At 44.6% G+C, this 26,671-nt stretch overlaps 1 long non-coding RNA gene across 3 annotated transcripts; it reads right to left on the minus strand.

Annotated features, from left to right (window-relative positions):
* Positions 1–11,564: 11,564 nt before the first annotated feature.
* LOC138991165 (uncharacterized) lies at positions 11,565–26,637 on the minus strand. Of its 3 annotated transcripts, none has more exons than XR_011467126.1 (4): positions 26,555–26,637; positions 15,414–15,645; positions 14,938–15,022; positions 14,248–14,836 (listed from the first exon to the last, which is right to left on the minus strand). It is a non-coding gene; the product is annotated as an uncharacterized lncRNA (long non-coding RNA). The 3 variants fall into 3 exon arrangements; XR_011467128.1 differs by lacking the exon at positions 26,555–26,637 and adding an exon at positions 16,784–17,214; XR_011467127.1 differs by lacking the exons at positions 14,248–14,836; positions 14,938–15,022 and adding an exon at positions 11,565–12,333.
* Positions 26,638–26,671: the final 34 nt, after the last annotated feature.

Raw genomic sequence — 26,671 nt, forward strand, 5'->3', positions numbered from 1 at the left:
TTAATTTCTTCATACATAATTATTTCTCATATGCATTATTTTACATAGAAGAGAAAAAGTTATACCAGAGTATGTTCCATATAGTCTAGAATATGTTCAGTTTGCTCAGTCTTTCCATCTTATTTATTTACATCCTCTCCTCTTCTCCTCTCCTCTTCCCTGATCCTTCTGCCCACCCGTTTCTCCTCCAGGGAATTTGTGCAAATAAGATGATACATATTTTTCTGGGTTTTTCTCCAGATTCATATAACCATACTAAGATAGGTAGATTGAAAATCATTATTTGCTTTACAAAAATGAGATTGTTGTATACTCTGCTCTCACATCTTAGTTTTCTCATGCAATAATGTCTCATCCAAATTCCTTTATGCTGACTAGCAGAATGTGAATTCATTTTTCTTCATGGCTGCATAATATTCCACAGTGTAGATGAATGTAATATATGTAGCCATCACTCTCTCAGTTGACATGCACTTTGTTTCAAATCTTTTTCACTGTAAATGATGCTGCAATGAACATCATTGTACATATACCCTGGAGACTTTTAAAAACTGAAGTACAGTTGACTTACAATGTTGTGTTAGTTTCCAATGTACAGCACAGAGTGTAAATAAATATATATATATATATATATTCTTTTTCAGATTTATGTTGGGGACTTTTGCTTTTAGGAAATAGATTCCCAGAAGGATTGCAGGGTTGAAGATGTGTGTAGTTTCCATTTTAAGAGATATTACCAGATACCTTTCCAAAAGACTTTACATTTCCACCAGAAATAGTTTTCCCCAGTCCCAACCAGAAATAGGTGTTATTATACCTTTTAACATTTGACAGTCTAATGACTAGAACGTGTTAGTTCTTTTAATCAGTATTTCCCTGACCACTAGAAAGCCTGAGTGTCTTTGCACGCGTTTTTGGCTTCTTGTATTTGCTCTTTGACGAGGGAACATAACCTGCCCGCTGAGGGGTTGTGTGTGTGGTGTGGGGTTTCCTCCACAGTTTGTTATAGCTCTTTGCATATTACGGACATTGGCCCTTTCCCTGTCAGAAGCACAGTGAGTGTGTTCTCTGCTCCATTGTTTATTTGTAGATTTGTATGTGGCACAGCCTGCCATTCAAATGTTTCCAATCTTTGTACTGCTGGAAATGTCTTTTTGAAAACCAACATCTGGATTTCCTATCTTAGCTGAGAAGGCCTCTCACTCTAAGTCCACATATTGTAACCTAACTATTCTCATGGAATTTTTGTTGTTTTACAACTTTACACGCCATGGCGTAGAGTATGATGGTATTCTTTCCAGATGGAGAACCAGTCCCGCCGGCATCATATGGCAACAAACACTTCTTTCCCTCCAAGTGGAAATGCCACCTCTGCTCATGTCAAGTGCACCCGTGCCTCGGGCACTGTTCCTGGGCTCAGATGTGTTCTGCTGGCCTGACTGGTCCCAGACCAGAGCCGCAGCGACCGGACTGCAGTGGTCTTCTGGCTGCGTTCTGACGCTGGGGGAGGCAAGCTCTCCATCACTAGCTCTCATCTTTACACGCTTTCCACGTTCTGGAGCTGTATTCTTCCCTGTGAGCTCTAAGATATTTTGATCCTACATCCACCCCCGCTTAAAACAACAACCACAAATCTTGGCGAGAATTCTAACTGGAATTGCACTGAATTTCTGTCTTAATTTTGAGAGATTTGTCGTTTTTAACATGTCTTCCCACTCAAGGGCGTGATAAATTGTTCCGTTTTGTTCAGATGGTGAGCCAAGCCCTTCAATAAGGTTTTACTCTTCTTCATATAGGTCCTTTGCCTTTAAAAATATAGCTCCATGTCGCCAATAACAAATGGCATCTATTTCTCTCATTTTTAGTGGCCTTTGAAATACTGAAAAATATTAGAAGTGATTCTTTTTTATTGAAAATTTAATTGAGATAATGATAGCTTAGCACGCAATCTTAAAGCGATAATACACAGAGATCCCATAGACTTTTACTCAGTTTCCTCAATGGCTGCTGCTGCTGCTGCTGCTAAGTCGCTTCAGTCATGTCCGACTCTGTGCGACCCCATAGATGGCAGCCCACCAGGCTCCCCTGTCCCTGGGATTTTCCAGGCAAGAACACTGGATTACGGAAAACTGTAGCACAGGATCAAAAGCAGGGCATTGACATTGTACGACATAGACGTCCCCAGTTGTCCTTGTATTTGTGTGTTTAGTTCTATACAATGTTATTACATGAGTAAATCCATGTATCCACCATCATGGTCAAGACTGTGGGGGGAGATACTGAATAATTCATCACCACAAGGAACGTTCGTTTTGTTCTTTTGCAACCTTCCCCACCCATCTCTCTCATTCTTAAGCCCTGGCAAGAGCAGAACTACAATTTTGTCATTTCAAAGTGATATATAAATGGAATTATATAGTTTGTAATATTTGGGGATTGATTTTTTTGCCCTCAGCATAATTCCCTGGAGATCAATCCAAGTTGCTTCGCACGTATCAACAGCTGATTCATTTTCGTGGCTGAGTGGTATTCCACAGCACGCACACACCAGTTTGTTCAGTCACTCACCTGTTGAAGGGCATCTGGGCTACTTACAGGTTTTGGCTGTCTGGGATAAGGTTGCTATGGACATTCATACTTAGACTTTTGTGTTTTTGTTTTGCTGGGATCGATGCTCCAGAATGCAATTGCTGGGTTGTATGGTAATTGCATGTTTAATTTTCTAAGACACTGCCAGCCTGTTTTCCAAAGTGGGTGTACCTCTTACATTCCCACCAGCAGTGCAGGAGTGGCCCAGCTTCTCTGCATCCCCATCAGCATCTGCTGTCGTCACCGATACTTACTTTCACAGAGACGTTGGGTGTGCAGTGAAATGTCATCACAGCTTTAATCTGCATTTCCCTGAGGACTAATGACATTGAACACCTTTTCACGAGCTTGTTTGATACAAATATGTCCTCTTTAGTAAAATGCTTGTTCATGTCTGCTCATTTTCTAATTGGTTTGTTTCATTTTTTTTCTAACTGTTGAGTTCAAGAGGATCTTTATACACTCTAGCTGCTAGTCCTTTGTTAGATATGTGGTTTTAAAATAGTTTCCCCTGGCGGATAGTTTATCTTTTCATCCTCTTCACATGGGCTTTGGAGAGTAAAAGTCGTTAAATTTTGTTGCATCCGGTTATTCAGTTTTCCTTTTATGATTTATACCACACTTTAGTTGCAATGGGCTTTGGAGAGTAAAAGTCTTTAAATTTTGTTGCAATCTGGTTATTCAGTTTTCCTTTTATGATTTTACCACATTTTAGTTGTCATACATCCTGCCTAGCCCTAAGTCGCAAGGATTTTTTTTTCTGTTTTCTTCCAAAATGTGTCATAATTTTACACTTTACGTTTATGCCTGATGCCCGCTTGTAGTAATTTTTGTGTAAGATGTGAATTTAGGTCCCATTATTTTTTTTATACTTGTCCACTTGTCCTAGCAGCATTCACTGAAAAGACTATTCTTCCTCCGTGGACCTGCCTTTGCATTTTTGTCAAGCCTACGTGGGCATATGTGTATGGGCCTGTTTCTGGGCTCTCCATTCTAACTCACCCAGCTACGTATATTTCCCTCTACAAGTCCCACAGTCTCTTGGTCACTGTAGCTAGATTACAGGCCTTCCCATCAGGCAGGGTAATTCCTCCCCTTTTATTCTTCTTTGTCAATATTGTTTAGCTATCCTAGAACCTGTTCCATATAAATTTTAGAATAAGCTTGTCTATGTCTACCTGACCTGCCTCTTGAGAAATCTGTATGCAGGTCAGGAAGCAACAGTTAGAACTGGACATGGAACAACAGACTGGTTCCAAATAGGAAAAGGAGTACGTCAAGGCTGTATATTGTCACCCTGCTTATTTAACTTATATGCAGAATACATCATGAGAAACGCTGGGCTGGAAGAAACACAAGCTGGAATCAAGATTGCCGGGAGAAAGATCAATAACCTCAGATATGCAGATGACACCACCCTTATGGCAGAAAGTGAAGAGGAACTAAAAAGCCTCTTGATGAAAGTGAAAGAGGAGAGTGAAAAAGTTGGCTTAAAGCTCAACATTCAGAAAACTAAGATCATGGCAACCAGTCCCATCACTTCATGGGAAATAGATGGGGAGACAGTGGAAACAGTGTCAGACTTTATTTTGGGGGCTCCAAAATCACTGCAGATATGACTGCAGCCATGAAATTAAAAGACGCTTACTCCTTGGAAGGAAAGTTATGCCCAACCTGATAGCATATTCAAAAGCAGAGACATTACTTTGTCAACAAAGGTCTGGCTAGTCAAGGCTATGGTTTTTCCTGTGGTCATGTATGGATGTGAGAGTTGGACTGTGAAGAAGGCTGAGTGCCGAAGAACTGATGCTTTTGAACTGTGGTGTTGGAGAAGACTCTTGAGAGTCCCTTGGACTGCAAGGAGATCTAACCAGTCCATTCTGAAGGAGATCAGCCCTGGGATTTCTTTGGAAGAAATGATGCTAAAGCTGACACTCTAGTACTTTGGCCACCTCATGTGAAGAGTTGACTCATTGGAAAAGACTCTGATGCTGGGAGGGATTGGGGGCAAGAGGAGAAGGGGATGACAGAGGATGAGATGGCTGGATGGCATCATTGACTCAATGGGCGTGAGTCTCAGTGAACTCTGGGAGTTGGTGATGGACAGGGAGGCCTGACGTGCTGCGATTCATGAGGTCTCGAAGAGTCGGACACGACTGAGCGACTGAACTGAACTGAACTGAACTGATGTCTGACAAAATTGCTGGATTTTAACAGGAACTGCATTGAAGCTATAGATGAATTGGGGAGAATTGATGTCTTTACTGTTGGATCCTCCAGCCCATGAACACAGGATGTCACACATTTGTTTAGGTCTTTGATTTATTTCATCAACATTTTATAATTTTCAGTGTAGAGATCATGAACACATTTTGTTAAATATATTCCTAGGTATTCCATTTTCCTTGCGGTGATTGTAAATGGTATTTCACTTTGAATTTCTTTTCCACGTGTTCATTGTTAGTATATAAAGATACCCAGGGTTCCATGTGTTGGTCTTGCTTCTTATGACTCTGCTGAAATTAGTTCTAGGGTTTGTTTGTTGTAGTGTCCTTGGGATTTTCTATGTAGACAATCACATTGTTGCAAGTGGTGTGTGTACTCACTCACGTCTGACTCTTTGCGACCCCATGGACTGTAGCCCACCAGGCTCCCTGTCCTTGGGATTCTCCAGGCAAGAATACTGGAGTGGGTGCCATTTTCTCCTCCAGGGGATCTTCCTGATCCAGGGATCAAATCTGAGGCTCCTGCACTGGCAGGCAGATTCCTCACCACTGAGTCACTGGGGAAGCCCTATCCGCAAACAGGGATAATTTTATTTCTTATTTTCTAGATGGTATGCTTTGATTTTATTCTTGCCATAGAGCAGCGATTAGACTTTCCAGCACTACGTTAAATAATGATATAATAATAAGTGGACATCCTTGTCTGGTTCCCAGTCTTGAGGAAAAAGCATTTGGTCTTTGACCATCGGTATCATTGCAGCGGTAGGCGTTTGCAGAGTCTTTGTGAAGTTGAGGTCATTCCTATCTTGATGAGATTTTTTTTTTTTTGTCTTTTTGTTTGTTTCTTTGTTTTTTAATCATGAATGGGTGTTGGATGTTGTCAAATGCCTCTTATTTGTTAATTGATAATTATGATTATATGATTTTTCTTCTTTAGTCTGTTGCTGTGCTGATTACATTGTGGATTTTCAAATGCTGAACCAGTCTTGCAGACCCAGAGTAAATCCCACTTGGTCATGGTGGATCATTTTTTAAAATACTATGCTGCAAGCAATTTGCGGATATTTTGTTGGGATTTTTGTATCCAAGTTCATGAGAGATATTTGCGGTTTTCGCTTGTTTTACTGTCTTTGTCTGACTTCATATTAAAGTAATACTGGCTTCATAACACATGAGTTAGGAAGTATTCCTTCTGCTTCTATCTTCTGGAAAAGACCGTGGTATTAATTCCTTTTAAATGTTTGATGAAACTCCCAGAGAAGCTATCTGAGACTGATGATTTCTTTTAGGGGACTTTTAAATCAGAAATTCATTTTTTAACGGCTATAGAATGATTTAGGGGCTTGCAGGTGGCTCTAGTGGTAAAGAGCCGCCTGCCGGTGCAGGAGGCGTGAAAGAAGTAGGTTCAGTCCCTGGGTCAGGAAGATCCCCTGGAGAAGGAAACGACAGCCGACTCCAGTATTCTTGCCTGGAGAATCCCGTGGACAGAGGAGCCCGGTGGGCTACCGTCTATGGGGTCGCACAGAGTTGAACACAACTGAAGCGACTCAGCACATGCACACGTAGAATGACTTAGGTGGTCTGCTTCATCTTGATTGAATTTTGGTAACTGGAGATTTTAAAGAAATGGATCCATTTCTCTTAAGCTGTCAGCCTTATGACCATAAAGCCGCTTCCCGGCCCGGCCCTGCCCCCAGTGAAGAAGGGCTCACGGAGGCCTTCGGTCCCACCCCTCCTGCCGACTGAGGGGCCCTGGCAGGCGGAGTCAGAATTCATCTGGAGCTGGAAGTGGAGGGAATGTGACAGACACTAAGCTGCCACCTTCCCCTTGCATAAATGTGAAACTGATGGTTTTTTTCACATTCATCCAGATATTCTTTCATGCCAGATGGATAGTGTGCAAATAAGGTCTCCATGAGTCATCCACATATAAAAACATACTTGGAACTCAAACCCCAAGGAACGTGCTATCGACTTCGTAGAGAGGCCCAGCCAACCGGACAACTTGTGTTCAGGCTCCCCGAGGCCGAGGTTTCTACGCAGACAGCGATCATGAGAAACGTCGGACCTGGCACAGAATCGGCACAAGCGGCAGAATGTATGGTTTTTAGAACAGAATGGTTATTTGATCTCTGTGCAAACCTCAGCATATTTCTCTCTCTCTCTCTCTCTCTTTTTATCCTCTAGAAAGCTATAATTTGACTTTAAGAGCAGTAGTTAGGAGCAAAATGCTAATCAAGTCAGAAACTGGTGCATTACAGCCTCTCACGAGTGAAGCATTGTGTGGAGGGAAAACGGCTCCGTCTTGAAGACTCGAAGCACTCTGTCCATCCCAGGCCTCCTCTTGCTGGCCCGGGGGTCTCCCCAGGTGGCTCCCCTTCTTGGCCATGACCAGTCTGCCTCTTCTTCCAGAAATCTTTTTTTTCCGAGATTACCCTCAAAGGGCCTTACTCCTGCCATTTTTGAAGGCAGACACAAGTCTTTTCATTTTAAAGGTTTCAGTGGTCTGTGTTATTGAGAAACAGGGAACCAAAAGTAAACAAATGTTGGAAAAGTTACAAAACTTTAAGAACTTGCCCAAATTTATCTTAAACACGTGTCCCTAGGCTGCAGTGAAATGCAGCTGAGGCTGGGTGGCCTCTCACAGCGCCTTTCTCTGGCTGTCATGTAGAACGTCATCAGCACTAGCCTTGGGGGCTCCCCCTCCTGCTTCTGTCACCCTAGTCCCCCGGCTACAGCTCCGGGAGACTTCCTTTCCTGCCCCCACCCCAAGCCTCTCCTCTTTGCTATCAGGCTCTGATATCCTGATGATCTTATTGGAGCAGAATTTGGGCCCCCCTAGTAATTCACCCAAATGCCCACATGCATTTGAAGCGGGTCATTTATATCCCCAGAGAAGTTCTGTGTCTGTAACCTTCATGCAGGACCCGTCACTTTAGCTTATTCCCTAACAAGTATCACAGACGGAGGGAATTAGGAAGTGTCCTTAGTTTTCAGTAACAATCAGGCTCACGTGTGAAGTCACAGCTCCAAATCCAACTGGGGCAGTGTCAGTTGGAGAAGAGGCGCAAAGCAAATTCAGAGGATTACTAAAGGTCTGGAAAATAAGAGTATAATAAGAGAGGCAGCAGAGTTCCTCAACATGGGCATTGGTGACCGTGGGGGTGATTCATTGTAGGGGGCTGTGCATGTGCGTGTGCGTGCGCGCACCATCTGTGCGCTGCAACAGCACCCCGGGCCTCTACCCCCTGGATGCTGTTGCATTTGCCCTCCAGCTGTGACAACCAAAAAAAATCTGCAGACTTTGCCAAATGTCCCATCACCCGGTTGAGAATGACTAGATGAGAGGGGTTAAGATAGTCCCCTCGGGGGAAGAGACCAATTAGTCTCTCTGGGATTAACATGTGCATACAGGAGAGATAAACAAGGACCTGGTATATAGCACAAGGAACTATATTCAATACCCTGTGATAATCAATAATGGAGAAGAATCTGAAAAAGATTCGATATATGTGTATATATACAATTGTATATATTGAGTCACTGTGCTGCACACTTGAAGCCAACACAAGCTGTAAATTAACTATATGCTGTGCTCAGTCACTCAGTCGTGCCCAACTCTTTGCGATCTCATGGACTGTAGCCCGCCAGGCTCCTCTGTCCATGGGATTTTCCAGGCAAGACTACTGGAGTAGGTTGCCATGCCCTCCTCCAGAGGATCTTCCCAACCCAGGTCTCCTGCATTGCAGGCCGATCCTTTACCATCTGAGTCACATACTTCCATTTAAAAAATGGATTTAGGGCCTTCCCTGGAGGTCCAGTGGTTAAGACATCGCCTTCCAATTAAGGGGCTGCGGGTCTGATCCCTGGTGGGGGAGCTGAGATCCCCTATGCCTTGTGGCCAAAAAAAAACAAAACATTAAACAGAAGCGATATTGTAACAAATTCAATAAAGACTTTAAAAATAGCTCACATCAAAATATATACAAAAAAATTTTTTTTTAATCATTAAAAAGAGATATTTAGCCCAAAGCAGAGCATTTAATTGTAGGGTCCAAATACATGAAGGACCCTCACACTGATGACTGTCAATAGCTTTCCCTTTCCACTGAGGACAGTGGAATTTCAACCCGAAGGATTTGGATAAAATGTGGTTGATTAATTTCTTGTGAGGTGGGTTATGTACCTCCATGGGTTACTAACGAGGAATAGAGTTCCGCCCCGTCTGTGAGAGGAGGCAAGCCCCGTGTTTCTACAGTAACTCTGTCGTGGTCGTGCATGAGCAGAGAAGCTGGGACAGAGAACTTTCAGCTCCCCTCCGCTGTCGTCCTGACACCCAGCTCAAGTCAGGCGCCAATCAGGGCTCGTGTGCACCCACCAGTACCACCCCGTCGATCAAACGGGACTTTGCCAGGCAGACACTGTGAAGACTGTTCTGTGTTATTTTGATATCACTTAGAAACAACACAGGAATCCAAAAAATTGCCCTTCAGTGTTCTCTTTTGAAGATCTGTCTTCAAGGACTTGGGAGAGGTTTATCAGTTTGAAGTTCCACTGGGTATTATCTTACTCTGAATTATTTATTCACTCTAAGTGGTAAGAAGAACTATTGTTGGTGCTTTTTAAGAACCACAGGATGAGGACAAGGAGTCTGTGTAAAAGGACTCTGACTTCTTAGAAAAGAAGCTGTTAGAAAGAGGAAGGGATGGCGTGATGCCTTTTAAAACTTATTTATATTCCCACCTCATTCCAGAAAGATTTAAGGCTGAATTCTTGATAATGACCTAATTTTTAAGCTCTCAAATCTGCAGTAATACAGATCGTCACACAGCAATGTGTGACAAAGAATTCTTCCAGCCTGTGATCAGACCGGGGCTTCAAATTCTGGCAGTACGGTAGAGAACAATGGTGCCTTGTCTGTTCTGCTATATGATAGTAGCTCATTCATTTAATTATATGAACTAGTCAGATATTTTACTTGGCTTTTAATTATCTTATTTAATTATTTAACTGTTTATTGTGTAATTTTCCATTCAGGAGACTCAGGAATAATTTCAAATGTATTGGTTAGGATTTTTTTCTATTGCACATTACAGAAAACCCACTACGAGCCGGTATAAGGAGAAGAACAAGACAGGGATGGGAAAGAGGATTTGCCAGGTTTCTTGGCTAAGAAGCCCCAGTGTACGGCAGACACCAAATGTGGCTGGATCCTGGGCTAAAGAAATAAATTCTTTTATTGTCATGCTCCACGTGCCAAGATGGCAGGACAATGAAAGGAACCTGCTTTCCCAGCACCCGGGATGAGTCAGGCACCAGTCCTGATCCAGGGCCTGCTGTCCAGGGACGACGGGGCTCTGAGAGGCTCCACGGGTCACGAGTCACCCCTGGAGACCGGAGCCACCCCGGTCCCCAGCCACACAGAGAGGAAGACTAGATTCAAAAACAAACAAACAGAACTGACTGCAGGTGCCTCGAAGGGCGTCAGGCCGCAGGAACACGCGTCCTCCACACCCGGGGCGTGCATTTGAGTGTTTCAGCGAAACTTGGGGTTGAGGCAGGTTGCGCTGGGGTGTGCACTCTGGTTCCTACACACCTGGTGTGCAGCTCCTCGGATTCAAGCTTTGTTCAGCCGTCAGCGTGGAGTCACAGTGACCACCGATGTCAACCACCAGGCTAGTTGTTCTGAAAAGTCCAGTCACGCCTGTGAGGGCCTCTGTGTGCTGAACTAAGAGTATCCCTTCACAGGAGGACTTTGGTTTTTGTTTTGTTTTCATTTTGATTTTTAAATTTTTATTTATTCTTAAAATTTTTATTTTATATTGGATCATATGACATTACAGTGTAAGACAAATATCATATGATATTGCTGATACGTGTGGAATCTAAAAAAAGTGATGCAGAAAAACTGATCTACAAAACAGACTCACAGACTTAAAGAACGAGCTTCAGGACTTGGTTTTGTAACATCACGGAAACCTTCACCGGCACAGAGGAGCTGATGGAGACGTGAGGTCTCGGGGCAGCCCCAGCCCCGCCCCGGGCAGACGCCCGAGTCGGACACCGAGGGCTCACGGCTGGAGGACCCGTGCCCCCGTTGCTGAGTGGTCCAGATGCGGCCTGAGGCCCTGTCTGAGCTCACAAATGTCCTGAGACCATCACCTACCAGGGACCCGGCCGGGGCTGAGATGCCTCCTTCTTGGCACAGACGGGGCCCCTTCTGTTCTCGCTGCTCTGACTGAACTGTGCTGGGCGCTCACCATGGGCACTGAACCCTGGAGTCAGGACTGGCTCCGTCCCGTGTGTCTCCAACCCTGTGCCCTTCCTGGGCCGGGCCGCTGGGCCTGGGGACAATACCAGGACACACTGTCGCTGTGCTATGGGGTCACACAGCTTCCGTTCAGAGCTGTCGCAGCAGAGATGCCCAGGCCCACCCTGCCGCCCCTCATTCCAGAGCAGGGCAGGTTTGACCCCCTGGGTCCCCGGACACTATCTCTCCCAGCCCCCTGCTGGCAGGGGCGGCCACGTGGCAATGTTCCAGCCCATGAGATGTGAGTAGAAGTGATGTGTATAGTTTCACCATATGTGAGCGTGGGTTAGATACTCTTCACTAATAATATACATATATTTTTAAACATCTATACTTATTATTTATTATATTTATATAGATAAGCATGTATTATCATTATTTCCTTTACCCTGAGGAAGACAAAACTTAAGAGAGTGATTTTATTTTTTTTTAAAGCCCTTTTTATTTTGTATTGGGTCATAGCTGATTAACAATGTTGCAATAGCTTCAGCTGAACAGTGAAGGCATTCAGCTGTACGTATACAAGTACCCATTCTCCCCCAGACTCCCCTCCCATCCAGGCTGCCACATAACACTGAGTTCCCTGTGCTGTACACTAGGTCCTTATTGGTTATCCACTTTAAATATGGCAGTGTGTACATGCTCATCCCAAACTCCCTAACTATCCCTTCCCCCCAGCAAGCTTAAGTTCATCCTTAAGAGAGTGGTTTCAGAACCATTTTTAAATATATTAGCATATGCTCTCACTCTCTAACCACTGAAATCACATTTTTGCTCAACAAGGCACCACGGCATCTCGGGAAAAGCCCCAACTACTCGCCTTGCCTGCCCCCAGCTGCTGATATGGTCTGACCGGAGGGCTGTCCCCTCACCCCCCCCGGACCCCAGGTAGGAGTCAGGTCCTCTGGAGGCTGAGAACACTGTCCTGGGAGACGCCACAGGGAAACTTCATACCCACGTGCCGAGTGTGGGATGCGTCAGAGATTTCCAGCTACTGGACGAGCTCCCACAGAGAGGGAGCGGATGGTCACCTACCGGGGATGCTGGCGAAGGGCCTTTCTCCTTCCTTCCCTCTCCACTTAGACTTCAACTTTCACCTTAATTTGAGAAGTGACCCCAGGGCACAAGGCGCTGGCCACCAGGAGGCTGCCTTCAAACGGCTTCGCTGTTTGGTTTGAAATGTTTGGTCTTTTGAATTTGTGTTCATTCCTATTGAGACAAACAGAAAAAAAAAAAAAAAAAATTCTAAGGACAAAACCAAAACCCAGAACCTCAGCATCTTCACCAGGCCGGCTCCATCCCCCTCCCCTATCGAGTCTTCTGCTATCTGCTCTGAAGAGCCTAGAGGGAGAAGACCAGGGAGCTCAGGACACTCCTGAGATCAGTGATACTTGATTTCCGAGTTTTCTCTCTCCTTTTGTTTTGGTATTATTGCCCCCTTTCCAGGGACTTTTAAAAAATCATCTTCAAGCTTTAAATGCCTCACTGATACCCGCCCTTGGGAAACAAGCTCATAATCCCAGCCATCTGAAAATCAGTGATTGATGAGGTTTCAAGGGTGTTAACTTTGGGCAAGAAGGTTTAACTAAAAGGTGCAGCTCTTTAATTACATGATTTATGCAAAAAAAAAGTCAGAGAGTGGGTGGGGCTTGTGAGCCTGTTTTTGCCTGTAGAAGAGAGTCTTCTTGGCAGTTCTTGAATTTTTTTTTAAGACCAGTTTGTTTAAGTCAAGAGTCAAGAAAGGGTCACACTTTACATTTAACTTATTCGCCTCTTCTAGAGCATGGCTTCCTCCTCTGTTTCTGTCGATCTCACTTTCTTTCCCCCGAAATGTATTTGTCATTTTTTCCCTGTAAGTTTTTCCACAGTCTGAATTTTGGTAATTGTACACCACCGGCTGGGGCTGTTTAAAAGCCTCCTCCTCTGTCTCTTATATCTTCTGGAAATGATACATCCAGAGGCTCAGTCCTTTAGGCTCCTTTATCCGGCACGGACACCGTGTCAGTCAGTGGTCTCCTGTACTTCCGCTGGGAAGCACGGGACAGACGACTCTGCGACCCTGGGATTGTTCAGAGGCTTCAGGCCCTGCCAGGCTGACTCATGTGTGAGGAAGTGCTGTCCGTGTCTTCACCTGATGCCTTTTGCAGCGATTGATGATCTTCGCTCACACCCACGACTTCACTGGAGGCTGCAGCCCTGTGATGCTCTGAGGCTGCAGGGCCCCTTCACTCTCAGCTGGGCTGTCTCTGCAAAGAGAAACCAGCCCTTCAACGAGTGGTTCCCCTCAGGGACAGTTTGTACAGGAAATACAAAGAGTGTTCAATTCTTTCTTTTTATTTATCATTGACAGAATGATGAGTTGGTTCCTAAAAGGAAAGTATGCCTATTTCTCTCTGCTCACAATACTTCTGAGGCCAGATGTATGGGATTTTCTGTCTTATTATGCAATTCTGACCGTAACCGCCCAGAGTTAGTGCAGACTGGTTAGGGGCTCAGTCCCAGAAGACGGTGCCCAATCTGAGATGCTAGCTGCAAATCCCAGCTGCCTGTACATCTGAGGAGCCAGCTATAAATCGGGGACCCTACAACCCTTTCCTCAGCTTGATCATTTGCTCTCAGAACTCGGGACCACTTACTATCACCCCTTTATTATGAGGGGCTTCCCAGGCAGTGCAGTGCTAAAGACTTCACCTAACAATGCAGGAGACTCAGGTTTGATCCCTGGATCAGGACAATCCCCTGGAGAAGGAAATGGCAACCCACTGCAATATTCTTGCCTGGAGAATCCTGTGGACAGAGGAGCTTGGAGAGCTACAGTGAATAGGGTCACAGTTGGACACGACTGAGCGCGCGAGTTGTTTGTCATAAAGGACACAACTTGGGAAAAGCCGACAGGAAGAAGGCGCCCAGGCCAGGCGTGGGGGCGGGGCGGGGCATCCATGCCACCGCACAGAGAGCTCAGACACCCTCAGAAACCTGCTGTGGGGGGCTTTACGGAGGCTTCCTTCCTTGGGCACAACTGATTAAATCACCGCCTGTTGGTGATGAAGTCCAGCTCCAGCCCCTCGCCCCTCCCCTTAAGTCAGTGGCTGGGGCTGAGAGCTCTGACCCTCTCATTCCATCCAAGGCTGGTTTCCCTGACAACCAGCCCATTCAGTCCCACCCTTAGGGTCTTTTCTAAGTCATTGCATTGACATAAACTCAGATGTGGCTGAAAGAGGCTAGTTATAAACAAGCAGAGATACCTTGTTTTACCCTAACACTCCAGAAATTCCAAGTGTTTTAGGAGCTCTGTGCCCAGATGCCGGGGCAGGGACCAAATACCCATTTCTAACTATGTCATAGCATCCTCCGTGGTTGACCCACGAGTCTTTCTTCTTTTCTTTTTTGTCATCATGAGACCTATCTACATAAAAGATAAACACAAGAGAGGCTAAGTAAGATTAGTTATCATACTCAGTTTTCATTTTTTTACATCATAAAAGGGGATCGAGTCTACATCCTAGGCAGGACACATTTCAGCTACTACTGCATCTTAGCCATCTCTGGGTGCTCTAACAAAATCCACAGACTGTTGTTCTGCAAACAGAAATTCAGATCTCATGGTTCTGGAGGCCGGCAAGCCTAAGACCGTCACAGGGCTGCAATCCGGTGTCTGGGGAGGTCGCGTTCCTGGATCACAGATGGTGCCTCCTCACCGTGTCCTCACAGGCTGGAAGGGGTGAGGCAGCTCTGTGGGCTCTCTTCGACGAGGGCTCTAATCCCACCCACGAGGGCCCCCCTCATGACCCCAGCGCCTCCCCAGAGTCTTACCTCCTAGTATTGTCATGTTGAGTGTTAAGACTTCAACAGATGAATTTGGGGAGGACACAAACATTCAGATGCCAGCATATGGTAACTTTTTAAAAGTAATAGAAAGATAAACTAAATACTGATTTTTCACTAACAAGACGAAAACTGTAATTAAAGAGATTATAGACATACAAACTGATACTTGCCTATTTATAAAAAGCAAGTGAGCTAAGATGCATCGGCCATATTCATACTAAAATTTTATTTGACTTAGGAAATGTATTAGTAGCATCTTCACAGTTCTCAAAATTCAATCCTAATCCACAAATATCTGTAATGCTTTTTTGGGGAATAATCCCATAAATCCACATTGATCTAAATCTAGTGCCTTCCAGAGAAACAGGTTGCCCAGACTTGTGCCATCTTTTGTAAGACCCACTCTCGCAAAAAGCACAGACACTGGAGAAGGGAAAGGCAACCTACTCCAGTATTCCTACCTGGGAAATTCCATGGACAGAGGATCCTGGCAGGCTGCAGGCCACCGGGTCGCAAAGAGTCGGACACGACTGAGGGACTGAACAACAGCAACTCTCAGCACAGGGACAAGAGCGTGAAGGCGGAGAATATCAGGGGCCAGGAGCCCCACTTGGTGGTTTTCTTCCCCAGAGAGGATCTGCAAATGGCTCCTGTGAGCAGCTCTCTCTACTGAGGCCCAACGACCACCTGCAACTGGAAAACAGATTCCTATGCTTTAGGCAGTACCTTGGTAGATGATTAAACCCTTGCAAATCATTCAAATGTTTTTGGACTGCAAAGGTACTGGTGACATGAAGGGAAAACTCCAGGGTCTTTGCCCTCAAGGAATCTGAGCAGAACAGGTGAGGCAGACGGGACACAGGCGGGCAATCTTAGCAAAGGGCTCTGATAAAGCCTGTGTCATTTTCTCCTCCGATGTAACTATTACCTAGCAGTCCTGAGTGGAAACGTGTGACATGTGTTGGCTCTGATGGCATCTCCCCCACGCCCTGTCCTCTGGTCCTGGCTTAAGCCAAGTCTCCAGGGCCCACACACGGCCTCAGTCTGGGCTCTCCACACGTGTCTGGGCTGTCCTGTCTCGAACACTTCTGACCCCGGGTTCGAGCCCAGCCGTGGTCTGCCTGCATCGCCATATAAACTGAAGTGAAAGCGAAAGTGAAGTCGCTCAGTCGTGTCCGACTCTTTGCGACCCCGTGGACTGTAGCCCACCAGGCTCCTCCGTCCATGGGATTCTCCAGGCAAGAGTACTGGAGTGGGTTGTCATTTCCTTCGCCATATAAGGGCCTTCCCTTCTCCACCTCAGAATTCAGGGCGGGGGTCGCCACTGACCAATTAATACTGCAAAGATGTAGACGTTTACATAAGTGGCCACTGAAAACCAGCACTGGTTTCTAAGTTTTTTTCCCACTTTTTTTTTAAACTCCTGACCCGGGACTGAAATGAAATTACCCCTTGGTAGAAAATTGAAGGCTGCCACCCACATTCCCCATTTCCAGGAGCCTCTGCAGAACTCCTGCTGTTTTTCACAACATTGACTTCAAGGATACAAATTCAAACATGAGCAAAAACCTCAGACTTGAAGTTTTTTGCAAAATTTCATGCAAATATATCTTTGTGCTTCACATAATAATACCATTTTATAATGCTTTAGTAATTATATTTTATAATGCTTTCAGCTTTTGGAATTACCTTTCAATGAACTGTATCAGATTTTGTGATGTGTGTCCCCCCGCCACCAGTATTAATGTAGTCATTTCTAATTTCATGGTTTCTAAGAAGAAAATCTGATATTATTACTTCTTCATGGATTTTTCTGTTTAAGCAATGTTACCTTTCGACTAAGTATATCTCTTTTAAGCAAGTATGACTCCACAGTTATTTTCCTTAAGCCCAGTGATACTGACTGATTCACCCACCTGCCAAAAAGAATTAATCAACATATTAACTTATGCTACAATAAAGAGAAAATCTCCAATTCTTCAAAATACTTTTATATAATCTTTCAGACTATTTATAATCTATTTTAACACAGTCATTTTAATTCCCACAGTATATTATTATACTGTCAAATTTAAACTTAAGATTTTTTTTTTTTTGGCAAAACACATTCACTGTTGCTTGTATTTATCACTGTGAAGGGACTACCCCAAAGGCTAGCTGGTCATGGAGTGAGGGAAGGATTCACCCCAAAGGCTAGCTGGTCATGGAGTGAGGGAAGGATTCACCCCAAAGGCTAGCTGGTCATGGAGTGAGGGAAGGATTCACCCCAAATGCTAACTGGTCATGGAGTGAGGGAAGGATTCACCCCAAATGCTAGCTGGTCATGGAGTGAGGGAAGGATTCACCCCAAAGGCTAGCTGGTCATAGAGTGAGGGAAGGATTCACCCCAAAGGCTAGCTGGTCATGGAGTGAGGGAAGGATTCACCCCAAATGCTAACTGGTCATGGAGTGAGGGAAGGATTCACCCCAAAGGCTAGCTGGTCATAGAGTGAGGGAAGGATTCACCCCAAAGGCTAGCTGGTCATAGAGTGAGGGAAGGATTCACCCCAAAGGCTAGCTGGTCATGGAGTGAGGGAAGGATTCACCCCAAAGGCTAGCTGGTCATGGAGTGAGGGGAGGATGTGCTGAAGTGGATTAAAGTCTTAAACCCAATTTGTGAAAGCACACTGAATGCATTACCATCCACACTAAGATCTTAAAGCTCGAGGTTCTCGGAGCAGCAAACAATGAAAAGTCAAAAATGGAAAGGCGTTCAGCCGGAATGAATCACCACACAACATGAAAAAAGTAAGAACACCCACCAGGTTTCATTATTTGATGGATAAAAAGAAAAACCATCCTCTCCAGTAGAGGACAATGAGATGCGGGAAATGGTCTGGGAGAAAGGAGCAGTTTCCTCTGCAGTTACTGGTCTTAAACCCATGAATTTCTCTCCTTAATTCTAAGAAGTTACCTCGCAGTGACAAGCCATTTAAACAAATAACTTCCCTTTTTCTGACAACTAGAAACACTTGCTCACTGTAGAAGACACAGATGAGCAAAAAGATAAAAAGCAAAAAAGCTCAGCATCCAGGGAGAGCCGCTAGCTCACTTTAAAAACCCTTCTGGAGATTCACATACCGTACGACGCACCCATTTTAAGTGTATAATTTAGTATTTTAAGATATATGCACTCGGCTGTACATCACCATCGCCACAGTCTAATGTTAGAACATTCCATTACCCCAGAAAGAAACCACTAGCAGTCACTTCCCATTTCTTCCCACCACACATCCCCCGCTCCTCGGTCCTGGGCAACCACAGACCGGCTTCCTGTCTCTGAGCATTTGCTTAGTCCAGACCTCTCAGATAAGCGGAGTCATAATCTGGGGACTTCTCTGATTGACGTCTTTCACTTAGCTCAGTGTTTCCCAGGCTCTTCCAAATTGTAGCCCGTATCAGTACTTAGTTTTTTTATTGCTGAATAATATTCCACTGTAAGGATAGGCCACATTTTATTTGTCCATTTATAACGGACACTGGTCTCCGTGTTCTGTTGGAAATACTGCTCCTCTGAATATTTCGGTGCAAGTTTTTGTTTGAACACCTGTTGTGGAGTCTCTTGGTATCCAGGAGTGGGGATTCTGGGTTACACGGTAACTCTGTGCTTAACATTTTGAGGAACCGCCAGATTATTTTCCAGAATGGCGTGCACCACTTTACATTCCCACCGGCAATCTGTGAAGGTTCCAGTTTCTCTATAGTGAAAGTGAAGTCGCTCAGTCGTGTCCGACTCTTTGCGACCCCATGGACTGTAGCCTACCAGGCTCCTCCATCCATGGGATTTTCCAGGCAAGAGTACTGGAGTGGGTTGCCATTTCCTTCGCCAGGGGATCTTCCTGACCCAGGGATCGAACCCGGGTCTCCGCTTTACCGTCTGAGCCACCAGGGAAGCCCAATAAATACTGGAGTGGGTAGCCTTTCCCCTCTCCAGGGGAATCTTCCCAACCCAGGGATCGAACCCAGGTCTCCTGCATCGCAAGCAGATTCTTTACCACCTGAGCAACAAGAACACTTACTATTTTTTAAATACACTTTTGGCCGAATTGTGTGGCACGTGGGATCTTAGGTCCTCCACCAGGGGTCAAACCTGCGATCCCTGCATTGGGAGTGCGGAGCTTTAGCCACAGGCCCCAGGGTCACGTCGATTTAATTCTCAGACCACCCAGAGGACTTAGAAGGGCAGAGAAAAATTTTCTTTATCCGTGACAACAGCTCAGTATCAGTCTGATTCTTCTAACCATCTAGTGGCATCTTCATAAGTTCAAGTTTTAGGATGAAATTTTAGATTTGCAATACAGACCTAGTTTTAAGTAGACACCTCCTCATTTGGTGTCCCAGAAACTTCCCTGCCAAGAATTATGTAGTTCTGTGACTATACTTGTGCCAGGAGTTTGGGCAGAAGAAATAATATAGATCAATGAGACCATCAACTCTATGACGTGTTCAAGATTGGTAGGAAAATGGTTCTAAAATTATTAACAATAAAATATTTATCATGCTGTTGTGCATATTAAATTAATCTCTATAGAAGCTTTAATCTTTCTGCCCTTTTCTGTGGTTAGAATAAAGCAACTTGGGTGTCGACCATGGCTCCTTTCTTCCACCCTCCAAGTCTCATCAACCAAAAAGAGCTAGCAACTCTACTTTCTATGCATTTCTATTTTTTTTGGCCATGCCCTGCAGCATGCAGAATCTTAGTTCCCCAGCCAGGAATTGGCCCCTGTGTTGGGAGCTTGGAGTCTTAACCACTGGGCCACCAGGGCAGCCCCTCTATGCACCGTGATCCCATCCACGGTTCTGTGCCCCCGTGGCCACTGCCTGAGTTCAGGCCACCATCTTCTCCAGTCTGAATTACTGCCTTGCTTCCTCCCTCAGTTTCATCCCTCCCAATCTTCTCTCCACATTACAGCAGGAGTGGGAAATAAACTACTGCTGTATGGTTGTCAAGTGCCACGGAGACTTGGGGTCACTTGTTACTGCAGCATAACTTGGCCTAAGTAGATGACACATAACTTCTTTCAGCTCCTTGGATGTGCCATACTCTGACTTTGGGCCTCTCCTTCCTTCCCCTGTTTGAGCTGACCCAACTTCTCCTGGCCTTCAGGTCTCAGTTTAGATGTCATTTTCTCTGCAAGGCCTTCTCTTTCTCCCAACTGGTTTGTGTGTCCATCTTACACACTCCTCGGACAGTCTGTACTTCCCCCATCACAGCACAGAATCATCCCCCTCGTCTACTGCGAGACAGACACTACAACTTCCTTGTTCACCATCAGATGCCCAGGCTGGCTATGTGGTAGATGCCATAAATCCGTGTGAGTGAATCAATCTTTAGAACTTGAAAACTTTGTCACACTACATCTCAGGGGAAGTCACTGAAGGCAGAAAGTAGTTCAGTCCAAGCTGTGGTCTGACTCATCACGATGACACAAGCAAAGAAAAATATCCATGGCTGCCAAATGCTTCCCTGTCTTCACCTTGATGTAAGTTCTACGGGTTTTCCAAGCCTCCCACATTAAGAGAGTGAGGAGTAGTTATAAACAATAGGAGTGAGACTGAAGCTCCTTGGCAGGAGAGAATGATAGGCACTCTTACTCTGGTACGTGTCTCGACAGTGCACAAGAATGCCATACGGGTCAGCTCAGAGTCTTGAAGCATTTCCGGTTCTCAGACAAGCTCTGGGCATGGCTGTGCAGGGTGTGCGCATTCCACAACTCCGGTCTAACCGAGTCACCCTGGATATTTTCCTGCCCCTCCCTGCCATAAAGCATAATGCGTAACAGCCCTGCGTGCGTCATGCCCTCTGATTCCCTCGTGAACTACCACAGGTAAGGCTTTCCACAGCCCCACAATGAAAAGACCACCCCAGAGCCATGCTGGTGCCGACTCAGAAAGAGGAGTCTCAGTTTAGGTTGATTAGATTGTGCTCTGGTGACACCAGAGATGAAATCTGAATCTGAGCTCTATCGAAGAGTGTGCGGTGGGGGAGAGCCACATGTGAGACCTGAGTGGTCCTGAGGTTGACTTTTTAACCCTGAGATGAAGAACTTCATGTTGAAATACTGCGCTTCCTCTACCATGCCGACTCACATGCAGAAATGGTTTAACTCACCAGGCTGCACATTAAGAATGAAGCATGTAAAGATTGACTTGTTTTTAGAAAAGAAAAAACAAGACTGACTACTTTTCCAAAAGTCATGGTAAGGACAGGCATGTCTATGGCAAGGGTCCAAGCTTCTGTGCGGAAACTGATGAGAGTTGGGCAGAGCTACGTAACACATATTAGCTTCAACTACTTCTGAGGTTTCCAAGGGACTACAGTGCTGAGAATGCTTGAAATGATGGTTAGAGCCAGGTCCCATGGTTGGAAGTGAAAGGGGCATGGTTTTAGACTCAACATAAAGATCAGGTAGTGCAAATGGTAAAGTACCTGCCTGCCAGTGCAAGAGATGCGGGTTCGATTCCTGGGTCGGGAAGATCCCCTGGAGGAGGGCATGACAACCCACTCCAGTGTTCTTACCTGGAGAATCCCATGGACTGAGGAGCCTGGTGGGCTGTAGTCCACGGGGTCGCAAAGAGTCAGACACAACTGAGAGACAAAACAACAGCTGAGAATTAAACATGATAATGTTTGTAAAGCACTTTGCATAAGGCTGGCTTTAGAGTCTAACCAAATGGCAAGTATAATCAAGCGGAGATTGCCAATGAAGAACTGGACTTTCTTGTGAGGGAAGGAGTTCACTGCCTCTGAAAGTCCTTTAGAGTCAACTGGCCGTGTGCTGTGGAAGAGTTCCTCCTGCCTGGGCATGGGGAGTGGCAGGGGCCAAGACTGGCCTCTGGCGAATGCATCCAGATCTAAGGCTCTAGGACACAGCAATGCTGCAATTGCTTTGCACATACTGATTCTAAAGTAAAATGGCTCCCAAATACACAAAACTAAAACTGCTGGAACTATAGGGAGAAATGGACAAATTCATCATTGACGAGTGACTGATCTACTTTATTATGTGTTAGTGGATGAGAGGCATACTGATAAGGTAAATCTCAACATGAGGTTAGTAAAAATCTAGAACATCTGAACTACCAAGCTTGATTTGCTTGATATACATCAGTGCACCTATCTACCTATTGGTGAGATCAGGACTCTTCTTTGGCTTAGAATAGTTCTAGAAACTGACCATGGACTACCTAATAGAGCACGTCTCAAGGTTCCTTGACTCCATCCATAGTGTAACAAATATATGCATAAAACACATAACTACCTTTTCAATTAAAAAGTCTTTAAATAACTGACAGTTTAAAGAAGAAATAATATTGCATACTAAAAAATACCAGAACTGAGTAAAAACACTGTGTATCAAAACTTGTGGGATGCAGAAAAAGTAGTAATTTGAGGAAAACTTATAACCTTAGATGCTTATATTAGAAAAACAGAAAGATTAAAGATGAATATACTAAACTCATTTAACTGAAAAACAGAATAATCTGAAGACAGTAGTAAGAGAGAGAAATTACATATATCAATGAAACAGAAAACAAATTTGCAACATGTATTAACAAGGTCAAAAGTTGATTCTTGAAAAGCATATAATGAAACAAACTTTCTAGTGAGATCTAGTAGGAAAAAAAATGAAAGATATAGTATCAATAAAAAAGAGACATAATATTATATATAAAACATTTTAAAAAGATAAAATGAAAAACTTTTTAAAAGTAAAAATTAAACAGTTGAAAAGAACATTAAAAAAAAAAATATTTTTCTGGAGTTGAGCTGTAGGAGTTGCTTGTACATTTTTGAGATTAGTTGTTTGTCAGTTGCTTCATTTGCTATTATTTTCTCCCATTCTGAAGGCTGCCTTTTCACCTTGCTAATAGTTACCCAATCAAAAAATGGGCCAAAGAACTAAATAGACATTTCTCCAAAGAAGACATACAGATGGCTAACAAACACATGAAAAGATGCTCAACACCACTCATTATCAGAGAAATGCAAATCAAAACCACTATGAGGTACCATTTCACGCCAGTCAGAATGGCTGCGATCCAAAAGTCTACAAGCAATAAATGCTGGAGAGGGTGTGGAGAAAAGGGAACCCTCTTACACTGTTGGTGGGAATACAAACTAGTACAGCCACTATGGAGAACAGTGTGGAGATTCCTTAAAAAACTGGAAATAGAACTGCCTTATGATCCAGCAATCCCACTGCTGGGCATACACACTGAGGAAACCAGAAGGGAAAGAGACACGTGTACCCCAATGTTCATCGCAGCACTGTTTATAATAGCCAGGACATGGAAGCAACCTAGATGCCCATCAGCAGATGAATGGATAAGAAAGCTGTGGTACATATACACAATGGAGTATCACTCAGCCATTAAAAAGAATACATTTGAATCCGTTCTAATGAGATGGATGAAACTGGAACCTATTATAAGAGTCAAGTAAGCCAGAAAGAAAAACACCAATACAGTATACTAACGCATATATATGGAATTTAGAAAGATGGTAACAATAACCCTGTGTACGAGACAGCAAAAGAGACACTGATGTATAGAACAGTCTTATGGACTCTATGGGAGAGGGAGAGGGTGGGGAGATTTGGGAGAATGGCATTGAAACATGTATAATATCATGTATGAAACAAGTCGCCAGTCCAGGTTCGATGCACGATACTGGATGCCTGGGGCTGGTGCACTGGGACGACCCAGAGGGAGGGTATGGGGAGGGAGGAGGGAGGAGGGTTCAGGATGGGGAACACAGGTATACCTGTGGCGGATTCATTTCGATATTTGGCAAAACTAATACAATATTGTAAAGTTTAAAAAATAAAATAAAATTTAAAAAAATATATAACAGAAAAACTGACTCAAGAATTCCTAAGAAATGTTGAAAACATCTGTGACTATTAAAAACAATAAACTAAAGGTAAAAATCTTTTACTCATACAAAGAAACTCCACACCAGACAGTTTTATAGGGAGTTTTGCCAAACTTTGCGGAGACAGGTTATCTCAGAACTGTATACATTATTCCAGAGAAAAAAGAAGGGAAAAAAGGAAATATTCCCCAACTTATTCTTTGGTGCCTGTAAAACCAGGGATAGTGTAAGAAAGAAAAATTATAAATCAATCTCACTCATAAACATAAACATCCTAAATAAGATATCAGCTAAAAGATACTATGTGTATTATGGCCAAATTAGGTTTATTACAAAAACCCAAAGGTATTTAACATTGGAAAAACCTATATTCTTAATACTGACAGATAAGGGGGGGCAGTGTTTTTGCTGACTTCAACAGATTAAGAGAGAAAACAAAGCATGTGATAAAATCTAATACTCACTCATGAGTACATTTTTAGCAAATTCAGAATGAAAGAGAACTTTCTTAACTTGGTAAAGGGTATTTGAAAAAGCCTGAAAAATACATGATTCCTAACAGGGCAACATGTAAACTAAGGTATTTTTAAATCAGGAACTGGACAAGAATGTCTGCTATCATCACAAACATTCAACTCTGTACTGGAGACTGTAGCCACCGTGATAAGGTAAGAGAAAGAAAAGCAGATGAAATACAAAGCCGTCGTCACTTAACATGGGACCCTCTACCTCCTGCACAGCACAGGGAGCTCTGCTCAGTGTCACGGGCAGCCTGGACGGGGCGGGGCTTGAGGAGAATGGGTATGTGCACACACACACGGCTGCGTCCCTGCGCCTCTGCCTGAAACCGTCAGTGTTGACGTTGTATTGGGCTATACTCCAATACAAAATAAAAGCTTAAAAAACGTGACCCTCTAAACAGAAAACTCTGTTTAACTTATATGCAGAGTACATCATGTGAAATGCAGGGATGAATCACAAGCTGGAATCAAGATTGCCAGAAGAAACACCAACAACCTCAGATATACAGGTAATACCACTTTAATGGTAGAAAGTGAAGAGGAACTAAAGAGCCTCTTGATGAAGGTGAAAGAGGAGAGTGAAAAAGCTGGCTTAAAACTCAACATTCAGAAAAATAAGATCATGGCATCCGGTCCCATCACTTCATGGCAAATAGACGGGGAAAATGCGGAAAACAGTGTCAGACTGCATTTCCTTGGGCTCCAAAATCAATGTGGATGGTGGCTGCAGTCACAAAATTTAAAGACACTTGCTTCTTGGAAGAATAGCTATGACAAACCTAGACAGTATAGTAAAAAGCAGAGACATCAGTTTGCCAACCAAGATCCATCTAGTCAAAGCTATGGTTTTTCCAGTAGTCATGTATGGATGTGAGAATTGGACCATAAGGAAAGCTGAGCACCAAAGAATTGATGCTTTTGAACCGTGGTGTTGGAGAAGACTCTTGAGAGCCCCTTGGACAGTAAGGAGATCAAACCATCTCAGTCCTAAAGGAAATCAACCATGAATGTTCACTGGAAGGACTAATGCTGATGCTGAAGCTGATGCGAAGGGCCAACTCTTTGGGAAAGACCCTGATGCTGGGAAAGACTGAGGGCAGGAGAAGGGGGTGACAGAGGATAAGGTGGTTGGATGGCATCACCAACTCCATGGACATGAGTTTGAGCAAACTCTGGGAGATAGTGAAGGGCAGGAAAGCCTAGCATGCTATACAGTCCATGGGGTCACAAAGAGTCAGACTTAGCTACTGAACAACATGACCATGGGAACACATTACCAATGCTTCCCTTAGGACTATGGAAGAGACCCATGGGAGTGAGGGGCCCTTACACGCAAATTTCATTAGCTTCATGGTCAGTCTGCCTCCAGTAACAAAATAGTGAAGACAAGCGAAGTGTCCACAGAAAAATGCATAAACAGGACATAAACTACTTCACAGGGTCAACATTACAGCAGCGAAAATAAATGATCTGCTTCCTTACACTTAACAACTTGCAAGAATCAGAGAAACGTTCCATGATAAAAGCAAATCCCACAAGGCTACGTGTTATCTTTATTAAGCTCAAAAAGAGAAAAATGAAAACAGAGCGTTTGGGAACGCCTCCAACCATGATAAACCGACTAAGAATGGCGGAGACCAAGTTCAGGGCAGTGGTGGTCGAGCGAAGAAGCAGGGGTAGGATTCGGGAGGTACAGGCTTAAGTACTTAGTACGGATAACCTCACGGAGTAACGGACTTCTGTTTCGTTGGTGTGCTTTCAGACTTAGTGTGATTTCACTGCATCGGGTATCAGCTCGCAAGAGCTCAAATCCTGGAGTTCTGCGCCCTCCTCCCTGACCCCTACCTTTGCCCTTAATTTAATGCCAGCGTCTCGGGGACCAGCTGCAGAGAAGTGCGACCCCCGGGGACCAACCCAGCACCGGACAGCGCGCCTGTCCTCGGCGTCGGGGGCGGAGGCGTGTGTGGAAAGGCCCAGCGTATCCACACGCAGACTAAAGCTGCTCCGTTAATTCCCGTTATTCGCCGGCTGGAATCAGATCGAAGCTCTGGGCCCGCCGGGCGCCGCCCTCCCCGGCACCCTCCCACCCCGCCTCCCAGAGTGCGGGCTCCCCGTCCCCGCCCCACTCCTGGCGCCCGGACTCTTTCCCTCCCGCTCCGCCCACCTGATGACGCTAATTCTTCCACGATGCCCGTGCCTGCCCTTCTCCTCGGAACCTGCCCGTTCCAGAGAGGCTCAGGGACTTACCGCCGGCCGGCAAACTGCCGGCCCCGCCCCTCCC

This window comes from Bos mutus, chromosome 16, assembly GCF_027580195.1.
Source record: "Bos mutus isolate GX-2022 chromosome 16, NWIPB_WYAK_1.1, whole genome shotgun sequence".
Classification (NCBI taxonomy): domain Eukaryota; kingdom Metazoa; phylum Chordata; class Mammalia; order Artiodactyla; family Bovidae; genus Bos; species Bos mutus.